Source organism: Rhinolophus sinicus, chromosome 2 (assembly GCF_057876585.1).
Source record: "Rhinolophus sinicus isolate RSI-liver-muscle chromosome 2, RSI-T2T, whole genome shotgun sequence".
In the NCBI taxonomy this organism is placed as follows: domain Eukaryota; kingdom Metazoa; phylum Chordata; class Mammalia; order Chiroptera; family Rhinolophidae; genus Rhinolophus; species Rhinolophus sinicus.
Window position 1 is genome coordinate 148,025,215 of NC_142502.1, and position 17,668 is coordinate 148,042,882.

The window sequence follows — 17,668 nt, forward strand, 5'->3', positions numbered from 1 at the left end:
AGGTAACACTTGTGTGAATGTTCAAGAATAACCTGCCAATCAATCCTCGAGTCTCAACAGGTGAAGAGATGAACCTGTCTTGGTTTTACTGGGCTGACAAGAGTCAGCTAGAACCAAAAAGAGGGCTGGGTGCAGAACATGAATTTTGAAGACTCCACTATTTTAGCCATGAGTGAGGCCCAGTTTGCTTCACACTGGAAGCCTCAAAAGGCAGTATTTTAGTTATGCGGCTGCAAAGGCCACAGTTCAACTTTGCATTATTCAGTGAAGGTTTTTGTTTTTAAACCCAGGTTATTTCATATACAGGAGTTCATCTCCTAGAGCGTTATTAATTGGAACATTACAAGTAAGTATCATATCTTTCCACCTGGAGCAAGCAAAGTGCCTGTACATAATAATTCTCTGTAGAGATGCTCAGATGTTGTTGGAAGAACCAACAAGAACTTCAGTGGGATAATTTCATCTCCCAGGATGGATTTTACTCATTGTGCTATCACCAGGACAGCCATGTCACATGCAACCAGGTCTTAGGAGTGAGTAACTTATTTTTTCCCCCCATTTTTTTAAAAGCAAAGATTTTTCATGAAACTCTCAAAGTTCAGATTATACCATCAGATGGATCTAAATGTTCTCAGATGGGCAGGGGATTGGGATGGGATGGTTAATTATTGCTTTCAAATGTGCAGATTAAAATGCTTGTGTTTTCCCAATAGTTCAGATCAGGGCTCTAGCCTCAGTTTCCTATTTGACCTTTGAGAAGCCATCTCTTCAGGTGCTTCCTTTCAAAGGGAAAGCCCTAGGTGCTTGCTCTGCCATGTGGGATCAGACGGAACAATTCATGAGCACCTGAGAGAAACATCCAAGTGATAGCACTGGACTGCTGGGGAAGCAGCCCCGGGATTTTGGAGGAGGCATTAGAAGAAGTTCATGGAGGGTTTTAATTTTGTTTAGATTCTTAGCCATTTTCTTATTACTGCTATTCCCTACATTTGTATAACTATTGACCTACAAAAAGTTCACATGCATTCTCTCAGTTGATGCTCACGGCAGCACTGTGGTATGCTACAATCAGGATAGGTGCTATTATCTCCACTTCACTGGGAAAATGAGGCTCAGAGCAGTTTGGGAGCTCTTCTGAGATCACACAGCTGGTTAGAAGTCCAGTCAGGTCTCAGGGTAGATGTTTCAGTATCGTGTGAGCGTGGTACAAAATGAAATCTGTAGACCCCTGCTTCTCTGGCAAATTCAAGTCCTGTGCTTTGTTTCTTCCTCCTTCCAAGACAATAAGTTGGTTCAGTGCCCTCTCTTGGGGCAGACTGGCAGCATGTCATCAGTGCTACGTAGCTATCCTATGATCTAACAATTCCACTCCTAGGTATATAGCCAAAAAAATTGAAAGCAGGGACTTGAACAATATCTGTACAGCCATAGTCATAGCAGCATTATTCACAGGCCTGGTGGCACAATACTGCATTCAGAACCAAGACAACTGGGTTCTAGTTCCTGCTTTTTCAGTTCATTTTCTTTTCTGGGCCTTAGTCTTCTCATCTGTAAAATGAGTAGATGAATTCCAAGGTCACTTCTGTCTCTAAGATTCCATGTGACTCTCCCTGGAGGGGAGAACCTGGGAGAACAGTGGAACCCAGGTAGGAAGGCACCAGGCACCACCATAGCAGGAATCAGTGAATCACAGGAGCCACTGAGATGAGCAACCCGTGGTGAGAGGACTACGCAGGCTCAGGTCAGTCAGGGAAGGAAGGTGACTCTTAAAAATGCTAGGGAAGCTACGTAAGGAGGTTTGGCCTAGGTGACGGGCAACTAGGTTCTAGTAGCTAACAAACCAGCTCAGGGTCTCAGCTTGGTCAGAGATAGAAGCCTCCCTTCCTTCTTTCCTTCCTTCCTTCCTTCCCTCCTTTCTTCCTTTCTTCCTTTTTGTCTCTCTCTCTTTCTGTCTTTCTTTTGAAATCAATCCAATCAGGTCTTTTATCTTGTTTAGAAATCATAAATTGAATATGTATTGGGGTTAGTAGACCAGTTCAGGGGCTGTTTGGGGTCCTGGGTTCATTAGACTGGGAGTGTTTATGAGGCAGGGTTTAAAGAACACCATTCAACAACCCTTGGCCCAGGGCTGTTTTGGCTGCAGTTTTGGGTGCTCTTTTGCAGTTCTGTTTTGTTGAAATATAGGTTGGAACACAAAGAATTAAGTGGTTTTTGAAAACATTTTCCTCCCACCCCAACTGCATATTTAAATCCCTAACACTTCACGGCTATGATTAAGTTTACAAACTCAAGTGGCATGCCCACTTTGTCTTATTACATGCAGGACACAGTATGGGGTCTTTTGAGGGAAACAACAATAAACAATACTAGGGCCACAGCAGGTGACTCAGACATTTTTCAAATTGTAATAAGTTTGGGGAATTTTCTTTCTCAGGTAAGAAGGCACATCTACATGGTGACCTCCATGTGTCTTTTTGTTACAAGAGTTGGTCTTGGTTTCTGGAAACTGTTTCACAATCGATAGGCCAAATTTTGTCCTAATCAAAATATGGTAGACATGTCCCAGCGTGAACACTGTTTAGAAAACGAAGATTCTGGAATACATACAAACTGGTTTAGACAATCGATTAATGGATGCTGCCTCATGGAGCAACCGGGCAAAGGTAAAGGGCATTCTCTGTTCTTGAGGACCTGTTACGTGTAATTCATTTATTTCTCTGGGCTATGGAGTATTATTGCCATTTTCCAGATAAAGAAACCAAGGCTTAAACAAGTTAAGTGACTTGATAAATGTCATCTAGCTAGAAAGAGGTAAAGTTAGGTCTTTCTGACTCCAAAATCCATGCTGGTATTCACTCATTCATTCAACAAATAGTAATAGAGCATTTCCCATCAAACCTGCTGCCTTCACGTGGGGGCATTCTATATACTTCAAGGGACAAAGCTAATCATCATGACACAAAGCACAATATATTTTGTAGTTAAGTGCTACTTTAACAGCTGCATGAATTCAGAGAAGGGAGAATGATGTGCATTGAAGAGGCTTGGTGAGATGTCTTGGGAGGATCTTAAGCTGGGTCTCAGAGCATAGAAAAGATTTACAGGGACAGAGAACAGAGAGGAGAGGCAGAACAAGCTGTGTCTGGGGGCCAGTGAGGTACAGAGGGAAACCGGAATAGATGGTTTAACTTGGCAATGTCACAGCCTCCTGGGTTCAAATGAATCTACCTGCAGTGACCTTTCAATTCCCCAAATACTGGAGAGGGTGGAAGTAATCTGCATTATCTTACTCCCATCTGCCTTAATAGTGACTGTCTCTAAGTCCAGAAAGAGAGCTGGGTGGGGTGAAAATATAAAATAATTACTCTTTGATGGCAATTTCCACATGCTTCCTAAAATGATACCAACTTGAATTACCTTTCTACAGGTACATCTATACAGAGAAGGCTTAATAAATCTGAAATAGTAATGGGAGAAGCCATAAGAGTGAGATTTTAAAAGCCTGTGTTCCCAAGGGGCATATGTTACCAGCTGCACAGACTCCTGTCTATGTGTGATCAAAACCTTTTTTATTCCCTTTAAAAATAAGATGTTTGCAAGAAGGTGCTTCATTAATTGAAGAAGTTGTTGCTTGGTTGCTGGCTTGGTTTTCGAAAACAGAAATGACATTTCTGTGGAATCAACTTGAGCAGGGTATTCATTCAGCTTCTCAAAAATTGCTGGTAAACTTTTTAAAGAGATTCTCTGGGAGGCTGTTGTGGTGACTTTGACTTAGTGCACCCCATACCCACAACCTCACCATTCACCTTCTTTCCCAGCCCCATGCGAGATCTGACAATTAAGTTTGCGAACTCACCCTAGAAAAAGTGCTACATACCTCATTGCTGAATATTACTATGGTCACCTTCAAAGTACTCCTTTTGGGAAGCTATACCCTGAAGCCAGTGCCTAGCCCACCCTTCAAAGCAATTTTGGAACTCTTTTTCTGGAATGGCCATCAGAGCTGTCGTTGTATTACCCTTGATGTCCTGAATGTCATCAAAATGTCTTCCTTTCAATATTTCCTTTATCTTTGGGTAAAGAAAGAAGTCATTGGGGGCCAGATCAGGTGAGTAGGGAGGGTGTTCCAATACAGTTATTTGTTTACTGGCTAAAAACTCCCTCACAGACAGTGCTGTGTGAGCTGGTGCATTGTCGTGATGCAAGAGCCATGAAATGTTGGCGAAAAGTTCAGGTCGTCTAACTTTTTCATGCAGCCTTTTCAGCACTTCCAAATAGTAAACTTAATTGTTTGTCCAGTTGGTACAAATTCATAATGAATAATCCCTCTGATATCAAAAAGGTTAACAGCATTGTTGCAACAAGTTCCTGTGTTTAATTGTCCAACCTGGTTACCTTGAGGAGGTGGGATGGGAGGAGAATACAGGATGGTTTGGGGCTCTGATTTGTTTAGGAGAGGTTGGATGTTGGCAAGAACATGGCAGCTCATGGTGGTGCTGTGTGACCCTTGGCCATAGCACTGAATTTCCTCATAGGAAGGCTGCTGTGGCCATCCTCTCCTTTGGCAGTGGTGATAACTACTGGGAGCATTTCTCACAGGATTTGGGAAGGATGTCCAGGTTCATTTCTTGGGGCCCATTAATTTGGTTGCTCGGGTGTTCCAGTGACGGATTCATGTGGTAAGGTGGAAAGAATACTAGATTGGAAAAAAAGCCTTGCCCTGGACAGTCCTGCTATGTGGCCTTAAGCAAATTTCTTAAAGTTTCTCCATATCAATTTCCTTATTTGCCATTGGACAGTTGCAGTAGATAATGTCCAAGCTCCCTCTCAAGTCTGTGATGAGAGGCCAAAGTTGCAAATTCTGTCTCCTGTCCTCATGGGATAGATAATGCTGCTTTTATGCCAAGTTCGCGGACAGTGTTCCTAACTTGCCCTCATCTTGACTCCTCCAGGTGAGACTGTCGGTGGTTCAGCCACAATCCCTTGTCATTTAGGATAAAACAGCTCTCAGTTGATGCTTTCAGTAAAATTGTATAGGACTAGAGTGACCATGCTGGTTTGAGATTGAGGGGTTTCTCTCAGTTTTAAAACTGGCAAAATCCTGAGCTAACAGGGATGAGGTGTCACCCAAAGAAGGACTGAGTTAGTATGAAGGTGCTGCTCAACCAGGGCCAGGGAAGGTATCACAAAGAGATGTAGAAAAATTCTAGAAAGTGCCAATATCTGTTGACAATTACTGTATTTCCCTGGAAGTCTCTTCAGGTCTTTCCTCGACAAATATTGAAATTTAAATGATGAAATGTTTTCTGCCCCCAGACCTCATGTTAGTGTGACTAAGACACTTCCCATTCCAGAGGTTAGTTCGGTTCTGTTCTAATTGGTCTTGCACCAAGTGTCTCTGAAACCATCTTCTTAATCGCCACAGCCTCCTCGTCCAGCATTCACCTGTCCAGGGCAGGAGGGAAGATTCAGATGAGTCCATGAGACCATGGCTAGGCTTCCACCCCAGTTCTCACACACTCTCCCACTCCTCACCCTATGCCTGGGAGCGAGTAAGCCCTCTTCTGAAACTGGTGCTCTGAGTGGCTGTTAAATAAGAAATATGTGACCACAAGAGAGCAGGAGCCAAAAGGATGAGTGTGGATGTTTTATGCCCAGGATCCAGCTTGTCCTGATTTTGGTGATTTATTCTTGCAGGAAGGGTTCTGATGGCTGTAAGAGTCCAAAAGAGCCCATGTTGGCATAGCCTCTTCTCTGTTGCAAATAGCTGCTTTCTGTAGGGATATGGCCACTTTTTTCTGGGGCTTGGACTGATTTTCTCCTTTCTTCTATACCGATTTAGAATTGAGGAACATTGCAAGGGGTTCCCTCAAGTCTCTTCCATTTCTTTTAATTGTACTTCTAATGCTAGCTTTGCTGATGAGGGCTTTCTCTATATGTTCTGGGGGTATAGAACACTGACCAGCCATTTTATGTTTTCTATAATCTATTTGAACCACACAATTTCTATAGAGATATATATTTGTTGTTGTAAACATTCAAATTTTGTCAGTCTAATAGATGTATGGTCTTGGTTTAAATCACATCCTCCTGGGTCTCTGAATGACAGTGGGGAGTAGGCCCTCCATGATCCCCCGCCCCCCATAACCTGCATCAAACTGTGATACATGTGAGAAATAACTTTTTTTGTGTGTGTTAGGCCACTAAAATGGCAGTTATTTGCTACAGCAGTTTGGCCTACCTTGACCAATGCAAGACATTTCAAATAATGGCAGAATACTGAAATCTTCTTGGCCTCTTAAAACCATACCGCCCAGGTGCTGCCCTATCTGGCCTGTATGTGAAGCCAAATTCCAACACCTAGCCTATAGTTTGAAAACCCAAGTAACTACAGAAAATTGAAATAGCCTTTTCCTCTCCTCTGTTTCTGTCTTCCTCCTATAGCCATCCTTCTCCCATTGTCTTTGTGAATATTCTATTCCTTTGTCTCTCCCAATTTATAAAAGTAAAATGGAAATGTTAAAAGGTTAACACAGGCCAATGATACTTTAGCTATGTCAATGCTTAACGAATTGGGGTGGAGAATTTTAACAATAAAAAAAAAATTCTTTCCGAATCTTCCTTTGGCTTGAAGTACTATCTAGATAATTAATGCCACCACAGTATCTTTTCTCCTCTCTTTAGGTGACTAAATATTTGCACCTCAGCTCCCTCCTCTTTGTGTATATGTATAGAAATAATTTCAATGCCCTAGCTTAAGATCTGGCAGAGAAAAATATTCTTATCCCCTTGGAGAAGGTCATCCAATTCTGGAAAAGCTGCCTCAAGAAAGGACCATATACACGTTTTGTAAGAGCGTGATTATTAAGTTTCAGGTTTATTATCATGCAAATGCTTCCATTTCCCCTCTTACCCCCACCCAATCCCCTCCTATATCCGTGAATAAAATGACATCTGGGACATTGGGAATTTAACCAGCCAGTCAGGAAGGTGGAACAATGTTTCCTCAGCCAGTGGTTCACAGGGGTTCTCAGAGGGCCTTTGCAGGAAACTTAAGGAGTTGTTCCTTTAAACAAGGTGCCAGCTTATCTCACATTTTAAAACTCCCTTTGCTTTCAAAGTTAAGTGTTTATCTCCTTGGGAATATGAATTGGTACAACCTTTCGGGAAAGCAATTTGGCAACACGCATCAGGAGCCTTAAAACGTTTACATGCTTGACCTGGCAGTCTTACTTCTAATGCTTTTATCCTAGGGACATAATCAGAGATGTGATCGCAGATGTAGGTACAAGAATGCTTTATCACACCATACTTTATGATGGCAATACCTTGGGAAAGAGCCTAAATGCTGAATGATAAGGGTAGAGTTAATCTGCTTGATGATGGAATATTATGCTGCCTTTAAAAATAGTGTTTAAAACATTTAATGAGATAAGAAAATGCTCACAATAAAGTGTCAAGTGGAAAAAAGGATACAAAACAAATTCTCATTTTATTAAAAAAATAATTTACTTAGGCATGCATACATTCAACACGAGGAATAAAGACAAACAGAAGAGTGGTTCTAACCTCAGCTCTAACACGTTCTAACTGCTTAGCATTGAACAAGTGATTTTAAACCCTCTGAATTGTTTTTTCAGGGTTGTGATGAATATTTACCAAGTTTCTTGCACATAGTATTTGCTCAATAAATGGTAGTAGTTATTAGCGTTATGACCCTTGATCGCTAGTATTTATTAGTGGTAGGCGTTCGTTCGTGACAAAGCTCATGTAAAAATAGTTTGTGGGGATAGCATTCTGTTACTCTCAATTTACTTCACCCCATCCTTGACCCACCATCTTCTGTGAGGTGGTCCTACTCACCGTCCAGATGAAACAAACTCTAAGCCCTGAAGCAAAAACTGCCACAGGGATAAATCCTCCTGTCAAACATGGATGGGGACATTGGCAAGAGAGTAGAACTTCCTCTGGCTGTTCAAATAAAGCAAGTTAAGCTTTTAGGAAAATGACTTATTTCTTGGGTCAAAAATAATTGATAACGTACAGCTGTGTGGCACTTTACTATTTAAAACTCTGTTGTCTCATAGGAGAAAACATTCCTGTTAAGTAGCACATATAGTTGGATCTGTCTTAGTTATCCATTGCTATATAACAGATTACCCCAAAACTTAGCACTTACGTCAACACATTTATTATCTCACAGTTTCTGTGGGTCAGGAATCCAGGTGCAGCTTAGCTGGGCTGAGGGTCTGTCATGAAGCTGCAGTCAAAGTGTAGGCCAGACCTGCGATTTTCTTGGGGTTCAACAGGGCCCGTTCACTCGGTGCTTCTTGGCAGGATTCAGTTCCTCGTGGGTTGTTGGACTGAGGGTCTCAGTTCCTCACTTGCTGTGGGCTGGAGGCTATCTTAAATTCCTTGCTGTGTGGGCCTCTATAGGGCAGCTTGCATCATGGCATTCAACTTTACTAGAGTGAGCAAGTTGAGAGAAAGTGAGAGAGAGAGAGAGAGAGAGAGAGAGAGAGAGAGAGAGAGAGAGAGAGAGAGAGAGACGGAGAGACGGAGAGACGGAGAGACACCATCTTTTGTAATCTAATCTTGGAATTGACATCTTATTACTTTGCCATCTTCTTTTTGTTAAAGGAAGCCAGCCACTAGGTCCAGCCCACACTTAAGACAAGGGGATTACACAAGGGTGTGGATACCAGAAGACAGGGCATTGGTGCCATTTTAGAAGGCAGGCTACCACATCCCCTTTTTATGGCAGAGGAAACCAAGACTTAGTAAGGATGTGTGGCTTTCCCTAAATCATCCTTGCAGGAAGACTCAAACCAGGGTCCTTTGCATTCCAAAGCCTATGCTCTGTCCACTCTTCATGCAAACCTGTATTCATTTTACTGCAGCCTAATCCTCACGCATAAAGGCACGCACAATGTATCGAGCACTTAAGAATTTTCATATAATAAAAATATCCTAAGAAATCTACAACATTTTATGATAATCTAGGATGGGGGTACATTTTGGAGACAGAAAGAAAAATGTAATGATAATTAGAGAAATATACAGAGGCTCCATTACCTACAAATGCCATCCAGAGTTTTCATAGAATAGGGCCTGGAAAATAGTTCTTTAGGCCATCCAGGGTAGCCTGTGATGATTAATTCCAAGCTGTTAACACATTTTATTATGCAAATACTCCAGCAATCAGCCATGGAGAAAGTCTGGGTACTACCCCCACCCTATTCACTCTGGACACTCAATTTGCATGGAAATGTGATACTCTCACTAGGAGAGGGGCTGGTTTGGTTCTCCTTGGGAGGTGGTGGTGGGGGGTTAGGAGACGGGAGGGGGAGGTGGCTGGAGGGAGATCCAGCTACCCATTAGTGACATTGATCATTTTAATGCCATTTGTGGTTAGAAAAAGAATGATATTACCTTAATTTAGTAATTAATTTGCTCCAAGCAGGAGACATAAGCAAGGCCTAGGGTCAGTTCCAGGTGCACTGAATTTTGCGCCTTCCAGGAATGGGAGTTGAATCCAGCATCACCAGGAAGAAGGGTATTCCACATGAGCAGTGTTCCGCCTCAGCAGAGATGGGGCATCTCCTCTCTGGGGAGAGACAGGCAAGCAAAAGGAGCATGTCTCTGATAACTAGAGGGAGTTTTACCTGGGATTTTTTAGAATGGTCAGTTTTTGGTTTCAAGGAGGTGATCACTGATGGCTCTTATGGCTGTTTCCCACTTAATAATACTCAAGTGGGTTCAAAACCATGTTCAATGAATGAGTAACCTCACTTGAGGCGTGGCAGGCTTATGTGGGGAATCAGAGCAACAGTTGGAAGCCTCTCACGAGATGGGCCAGGACACTGTGTTGCCAAAAAATAGGTTCTTTGTATCCTTGCAGGAAAGAACTCAAGGATGCACCAGAAGGAGAGTGACAGGCCTGGAGAAGAGAAACTGCCCCGAAGAACACAGAGGCTTAGGAATTTGTTACTTCTAAAATGAGGGTGTGAAATATTCAAGACTTAGGGGTGGTGTTATAGGCATTCCTAGCCCCATCCTCACTGACCACTCCTTCCCATGGGGAGGAGGGATTTTTGTCCTTATTTAGCTCTTGGCAGAACTGTCATGGAGGCACAGGGGGTGGAGCTATTCCCTAACCACAATGCTAATAATATTATAATCCATTATAATTAGCTAAAGTTCACCTTGAGGGACAAGACGGTATCCTGGATCTGCTCTTGGCCACTGAAATCTAGTTCTGGGCTGTCTGGTGACTGTACTTTCCTTAAGGATGATCTCATCTCCTCCCTCCTTCCTCTCCCCTTACCTCCTCCTTCCTTGAATCCCCCTCTGTCCCGCAGCCCTATTCCTTCTGCCTAGGGTAACAACTGGGCTGACTTGGGAGATGCTACAAGTTGAAGACATGAACAGCACAATTACATGGGAGTGGGAGGGGCTTCCAAGACCAGAGCAAAGGGGAGCTTACATATCCCTGGGAAGGTCCTATTTTCAGAAGGAGAAAGGAAGATGGAAAGATTGGCAGAATTGAGTTGTCCACTCATTCATACACATGAAACCTCTACACACACTGGTTATGAAAGAACTCAATCTGGTTTTCCTACAAGCAGGGAGGAGGTTCATGCTAGGGAAGAAAGAGCTCATGCAGAGCATGCCCCTAAATCTCCTTTGTAATTCCTGCTTCTGGCAATGAGGTCTTAGAAAAAGCATGGTTTTGGAGTGTTTCTCCAATCCTATACCTTTCTCTATATGCCACATAATAGGCATTTGAGGGCACTTCTGCTCTGTTTTCACTGTATCATAATAAAGCCTTTAAGAATACAGGGCAGGTGTCATCATCTTCATTTGACAGAGGAGAAAAAACATGGCTTGCAGAAGTCCAGTCATTTGTCTGGTGAGTTTGGGGTAAGTGGTCTAGAACCAGGTGTCCTGACTCAAGATTCAGAGCCCTTCTCATTTCACCAAAGTACTTATGAAAGCCAAAGCTGGCTTGAGTGAATGGCAGAGAAAGGGAGCTTGGTTGTAGTGGAGATTTTGAGGAGAAGCCACTAAGGTTTCTTGAAAATGGCTTCTGTTGATGGGTGGACAGAAAGGAAGGAAGCATCTAGGGAGAGACCTGTAGACCAACCTCCGAATTTCTGGAGCAACCATCTTATTAACTTTTTAGAGCTCTAGCTCTGGAAGCAAATGGCTCTGTTAGTTGACAGACTGGAGAGGATACACAGTGCCCCCCAAAAGAGGCTGGGCTTTAGTGGAAAGGTCCCTGACCTTGGGGACAGAAGACCCGTATTTTTTTTCAAGTCCTAGTTGTGCTACTAATTCACTATTAAACTGTGACTTCAGTCTCTCCAGTTCTTGTTTTGGTCACTTGTAAAATATGGGCTAGATGATCTCTAAGACATTTCTAGTTCTTTTTAGGGGGAAGCTGAAGTCAGACAGAAATGAAATCAACTTCCATTCCACTTCTCAGTGATTGCTCACTAGATCCCAGCCTTCAAGAACTCCAGCTTCTCCCTCTAGAATTTCCAAGTTCTGGATATTTTGGAACTTCTCCTAATTGTGAAACACGGTGACTTCGGCTGTAAGAGAAACTAGCCCTTTTCTGTGCCATTCCCAGGATATATGACACCACCCAACAGTTCCCACTCATTGGCCTCATGTCTGCATTTGCGTTCACACCATTCCTTGCCTGTGTTTCTTCAGTTCTGCCTTCTCCCATTCTGCCCATCAGCCTTCTGTGCCCTCAGTCATAGCCACATTTCCCCAGAGAGGCAGATATTTGACCATCACTCAGGAACCATGGGGAAATGTAAGATAAGTTCTTTGTCATCCAGAAGCTTAAAACATAACGAGGAGAGAAACTGATCAATAGATTCAAGGCATAGTCAATCAAAATCCCAGCAGGATTTTTCGGTTGTTGTTGTTAAAATTGACAAATTGATTCTGAAATTTGTATAAGAATATAAATACCTAGAATAGTCAAAACAGCTTTGCAAGGGAAAAACAAAGTTGGAGGATTTATACTACCTGATTTCAAGTCTTAATGTAAAGTTAGAATAATCAAAACATTGTAGTGTTGGTGTGGAGATCAACATGTGGATCAATAGAGCAGAGTCCAGAAATAGATGCACACATATATGATCAGCTGAAATTTTACAAAGATGAAAGACAGTGTAATGGGGGGAAAGATAATCTTTTTTTATCACATGAATTGGAGTAATTAGAATTCATATGCAACAAAACAAAACAACCCCCGAAAACTAAGAACCCCAACTTAAATCTCCATCTCACACCATACATAAAAATTAAATGGATTATAGATGTAAATGTAGGAGCTAAATCTATAAAATAAAACATAGGAGAAAAATCTATGTGATCTTGGGTTAGACAAATACATTTTAATGAGGACACACACACACACCAAACTAAAATACTGATAAATTGAGCACTACCAAATCTGAAAACTTTAGCTCTTCAAAAGACACTGTTAACAAAATGAAAAGATAAGACAGACTAGGAGAAAATACTTCCAAAAATATATGTCTGATAAAGAACTTGTATATAGAATAAATAAAGAACACTTACAACTTAATAAGAAAACAAACAACTCAATAAAAATGGGCCGAGATTTGAACAACAGGCGTTTCACCAAAGGAGAGATATACACATGGCAAATAAACACATGGAAAGATGCTTAGCGTCATTAGTCACTAGGGAAATGCAAATTAAAACCAGAAAGAGATACCACTACTTACACACTCTAATGACTGAAATTAACAGGACAGAAAATAAAAAGCATTGGCAAAGATGTGGAGCAACCGTAACTCTCATTCATAGAAAGTTAAAGATGAGACCTAGTTTTCAACGATATGTGGCTATTCCTGGGAAGATGGGGGAATAGGAGACTTGTGTGGAGGACTTGGTGGAGTTGGCACAGGAGGAGGGGAAGGGCAGGGGCTTGGCTGTGGACAGAACACGGGGAATGCCAACTTCTAAAGGTCAGTGGGGAAGTGGTTCCAGCCATGGTGGTTTTGGTCAGCACCTTTACAGTAAGCTGTGGGGAAGTGTGGAGTTGCTCGAGTGTGGCAGCACTTTTGGCCTTGAGCCCCACACACGGGTCACTTTCATCAGAACAGGAAAACGAAACAGGCTACCCTGAATGATTTATGGGAGGGCTTGTATTTTGGGGATGTGATACTGCAATTTGTGTTATAGGATCAGGACATCTGTTTCCAGGGAGGTGCGTTCTCTCACCATGAGTCTTTCCCACCAGGGCCCCTCAAATAGTTACACATTTTATCTCAGTTGCTTGTTAGCATAATGGGGCCTTCTGGTGACAAGTGGCCTCACCAGTGCCTGGCGTGAGTGGTCTGGAGCCAATTGGGAGGTGAATAGAAACTGCTTTGGTCCCACCCTGTCCGTCTGATGGTGTCCAGCAGTGCAGTAAGCTGTAGGATTAGGGAGTGTGCCATCTGTCAGATGGCATAGGCAGGCTCCCACTTAACAATTACGTTTTAGCCATTTATTTGATTAAATTTCAGTTATGCTAACTGTCCCCTTGTGGATTAATGTCCCTTGCTAGGGAACTCTACTGCCAACAGATCTTGGCCCACACCCCTTCTAACCAGGAGGCACACTTCCCTGGGGAGGTCTGAAACAAGAAGGTGTGGAATCATAGTTTCTTGACTAGAGGGACTTTGGCAAGCTTCTTGTTCAACTCCGCACTTCACATATGACAAAACTGAGGTTAGTTGGTCACAGGGAGCCAGTAGGGAAGGGACTTACTCAAAGGCACACAGCCTGTTAAGGAGCAGGAGCCATTGTCTCCAGCCTCAGGAACTTTCCTAAGTCATGAGACGCATCCTCTTGGTTTGCAAGGGTGTGGGTATGGCCTGGCACTAGACAGAGACACGGTGTGTACTTATGGCGAGCAGCTACCCGACTCCTTACCCCTTCTCAGGAGGGGAATGTGGGGACCTTTGCTTGTGTGCTTCTTTCCCTGCCAGGCTAGTTCAGGAAAAGAGCCTTAAAATTCATTGGGAGGAGAAAAGATGAATTAAAAGGAAATACAAATCCTTAATTCTTAGCGAGGAAGATTTTTGTCTGGTTTAAATTTCAGGAGCTTTGTTTTGTCAAAAGGGTATTTGAGATTCTGGAAGCTCCACCCTGCCCAGTTAGAACACTCCCCACTAATCCCTGTTCACCCTGAGGCCTGGTCCACACGGTGTTCATGGTCTCCTAGCAGGTCTGTGAATCCTCCCAGCTCCCACCTCGAGAACCTCCTGCAACCCAAGATCCCCAGGAGCATATTATGCAAGAATGTGTGTGTATAAGCATCTCCCCCCACACTGTATGTGGGATCGAATATTCATTGTATAAGTCAAATTAAAATGTATTCACTTTCCTTCCAGATGCCCCCTGATAGCAAGTTTAATTACTCTGGACATAATTAAATGAGTTTAGGCGATTAGAAATATAAGGCGGTAGTGAAGAGCATAAATTTATAGGGGTAAAAATAAAAATTTAATTCCAGAGTCCTTTGTCACTTGGTGGGCAGAGTTCTGTGGACTAGGGGGGGACAGAGGAAGTGCTTGGGTAGTGTCAGAAAGAGGAGGGGTGAACCAGCTTAGATGTGTGAGGAGGTAGCTGTCTCTTGCCCCACACTGCAGGTGGCCCTATGCCTGCATCTTCCCCCTGATTCAGGGCGGTCTTTTCTGCAGGAGGTCCAGTGAACTTGGGCCACATAGACACCGAAGAAGTTGGGCAAACAAACAACTGTGCTGGGAGTCTCATCCTCTCCCCTGCTTCATTCTAGGGCGTGGCCCCACCTTGTGATATGCTTTCCTTCCTGTAGTAGACTTTTCCAAGGAGTCAAGGTCAAGTTCACAAATGTCAGAGTGTCTTCAACAACAAAAGTGGTTCTCTAGAGACCTCACTGTTTTGTTTTCCGGGCCATGGCTCATGGCACGTCTCCCGGTTACTTCAACCCCAGCCTTGCCCTGATTTAAGGAGCAAGCGGGTGGAGGGCAGCTTCCAGGTAGAGCCAGAAGAACCCAGCTGATAAATCAGATGCTGTATTTCTCCATTAAAAACCCAGACGCACACACACTAATACACACACACATGCACATATGCATATACATAACACACTCCCTCTGACACACACAGTCATGTACAGACACTCGCTACTCACACGTACATATATACACTCGCACATATACTTGTTTTTCACACACTCATAGATTCACATACATGAACACATATGAACACACACTCACACATAAAAACATATGCACATAATCACACACACTTGTACACACATGGATACACACATGCATATACATACATTCACACATACATATACTTACTTGCACAAATATGTACCCATGCATATACATGTCCACATACCCAAACACACACGCGCGCACACACACACACACACACACACACACACACACACACACTTAGACACTCAAAACTCAAGGTGAGTGGAGAAGATATCTACTTTGTGATGCATCTTCCTGTAAGTCTTTCCCTTCAGAATCCACTTTTTCAGCGGGAGGGGATGTCTTGCCTTTTGAGTGGGAAAGGCAGTTGTGGTTTGTTAAAGTTTTCAGCTGCACGGGGCGGAAGGATAGTCTTCCTTGTGGTTTAGAATTACACTCCAGAAAGTTGCAAACAGATTTCCACACGTTTTTCTGAAGGTGTCTTTCCCTGCACGGGGGCTGTTTTAAAAAGATTGGCCAAAGCTCTAGATAAAGTCCCAATATTTTTTTTATAAAAGCAAAGAGAAAACGCCAAGACACTGAATGAATAATGAAAGTGAAGGCAAAACAAGCCGGAGGAGATAAAATGAAAATTCTCTTACATTTGAGCCTTGGGTTGAGGATGGGGGTTGGGGACTGCCAACTGCTAGAATGGTGTTTAGAAATAAAGAGTCTGTGTTATGTCTAGTGGTCCTAGTATTTTGTGTTACTCTGACCCCGGCATTGTATCATTTCAATGCAGTCGGGTGTGCAAACGTTCAGTTCTGGTCGGTAGAAGGTATTTTGTATTCAAGCCAAATCTACATTTCAGATTTGAAATGAGGGGAGCAGGGGGGGAAGAAGGGGTGGGGCTGAAAGGGGGCGAAGGTCAGTGTTCACAGGTCTGAGACCATGTTTAATATCACATGACACCTTTGTCAAACAGTGTGTCACCCCCTCCTCTCCATACACACAGGCTGTCTGGGTTTCTATACCTAAGGGACCTTCCCCTCTCTCTGTTGCCTTCCCGCACAAACTCTCAGACTTGCTTTTTGTAAACCAGAAGAAATGAATGAAATTTGACCTATCACATTTTTTTTTTTTTTAAATGTGGTGGCATGAGAAACCCTGGAGGGTCATGTGCTTCCTTCTCTCCCTGGTCAGGCGTGTCTGCATCCCCCTGGGCTGCTGCAAGTTGTCTGAGGCCTTGGGATTGACTGGAGGTTGGGGGGAAGGGAGTGGTATTGTATTTCATGCTTGTGTTCTTTAAGGTGAGCCTCCTGTCTGCAGCCCAGGGTCAGGACATCTCCTGAAACCTCAAAGGAGGTGAATGAAACCCAGGCGGACAAATGCATTCAAAAGGGCTTCAGAGAGGAGTAATTACGGCTCTGGGTTCTGGGGCCTTCTGCTGTCCTGTGGTTATATGGGCTGATGGCCTATCTTTCACCTTGTGGACCATGAGTTCACCTTTGGCTTTTATCTTCATCTGTCCCTATCACCATGGTTCCCGCATGAGCACTGCTGCTCTGGAGGAGACCCTACCTGGGATGGTGCAGTGACTCACCTCTCTGTGCCCAGGATCTCTAGGTCTCTGTAAGGACGCTATATAAAAGGGGCAAGACTGGTAGATATCTATTTTCTTTCCTTTTTCACCTTTTGTACATCCAATTTTGAAGGCCCAGTGGAGTGAGAGTGAGCCACCAGTGAATAGCAGTTTCTCAGGCAAACTTCATTTGAGCTTTATAAAGACATACAGTTTATTAACATGCACAATTCAGCAAGGCAGGAGGCCTTGGAGGCACAAAGACCTGGGTTCAAATCCTGAGTGTCACTTGAAGCTGTACCTGCTATAAGATCCTTCCTTTCTTTTCTCAAAAATGGGGACCAAAATGACTCAACTGTGAGCCTTGAATGAGCTATTGCATATAAAATGTCTGGTATAGAATTAGCTCTCAATATACATCACTCATTCATTTGTTAAGATTTTATCCAGCCCTCATTTCAAAGAGTTAGAGGCAATGTATACATAAATCCATGGGGCAAAGGCAGAGTCTTAAGATGGGTATTTGGCAAAGGGAAAGGGAAAAGGAAAGGGAACATGCTCAGGAATGAGACTTGAATTCCTCAATCTGGCTCCACATGGCCAGATTCTCCTGACCAAATCACGATTTCACTTATTTTGGGGGAGCTGAAGAATCTCCTCTCCTCTGTGCATTCCGGTGGGAAGAATCCATGCACATACCAAGCAGTATCTCCAGGAGAGGCATGAGGGCTCAGCACCCTGTTTAGACCAGCTACAATTTTGAGAGCTGTTCTTAAATACGTCAAGCTTAGCTTTACCTGTTTACTGCTCTGCTTAGAAGAAGAAACAAGATGCCAGGAACAATTTGGGGAGACTGCACAGT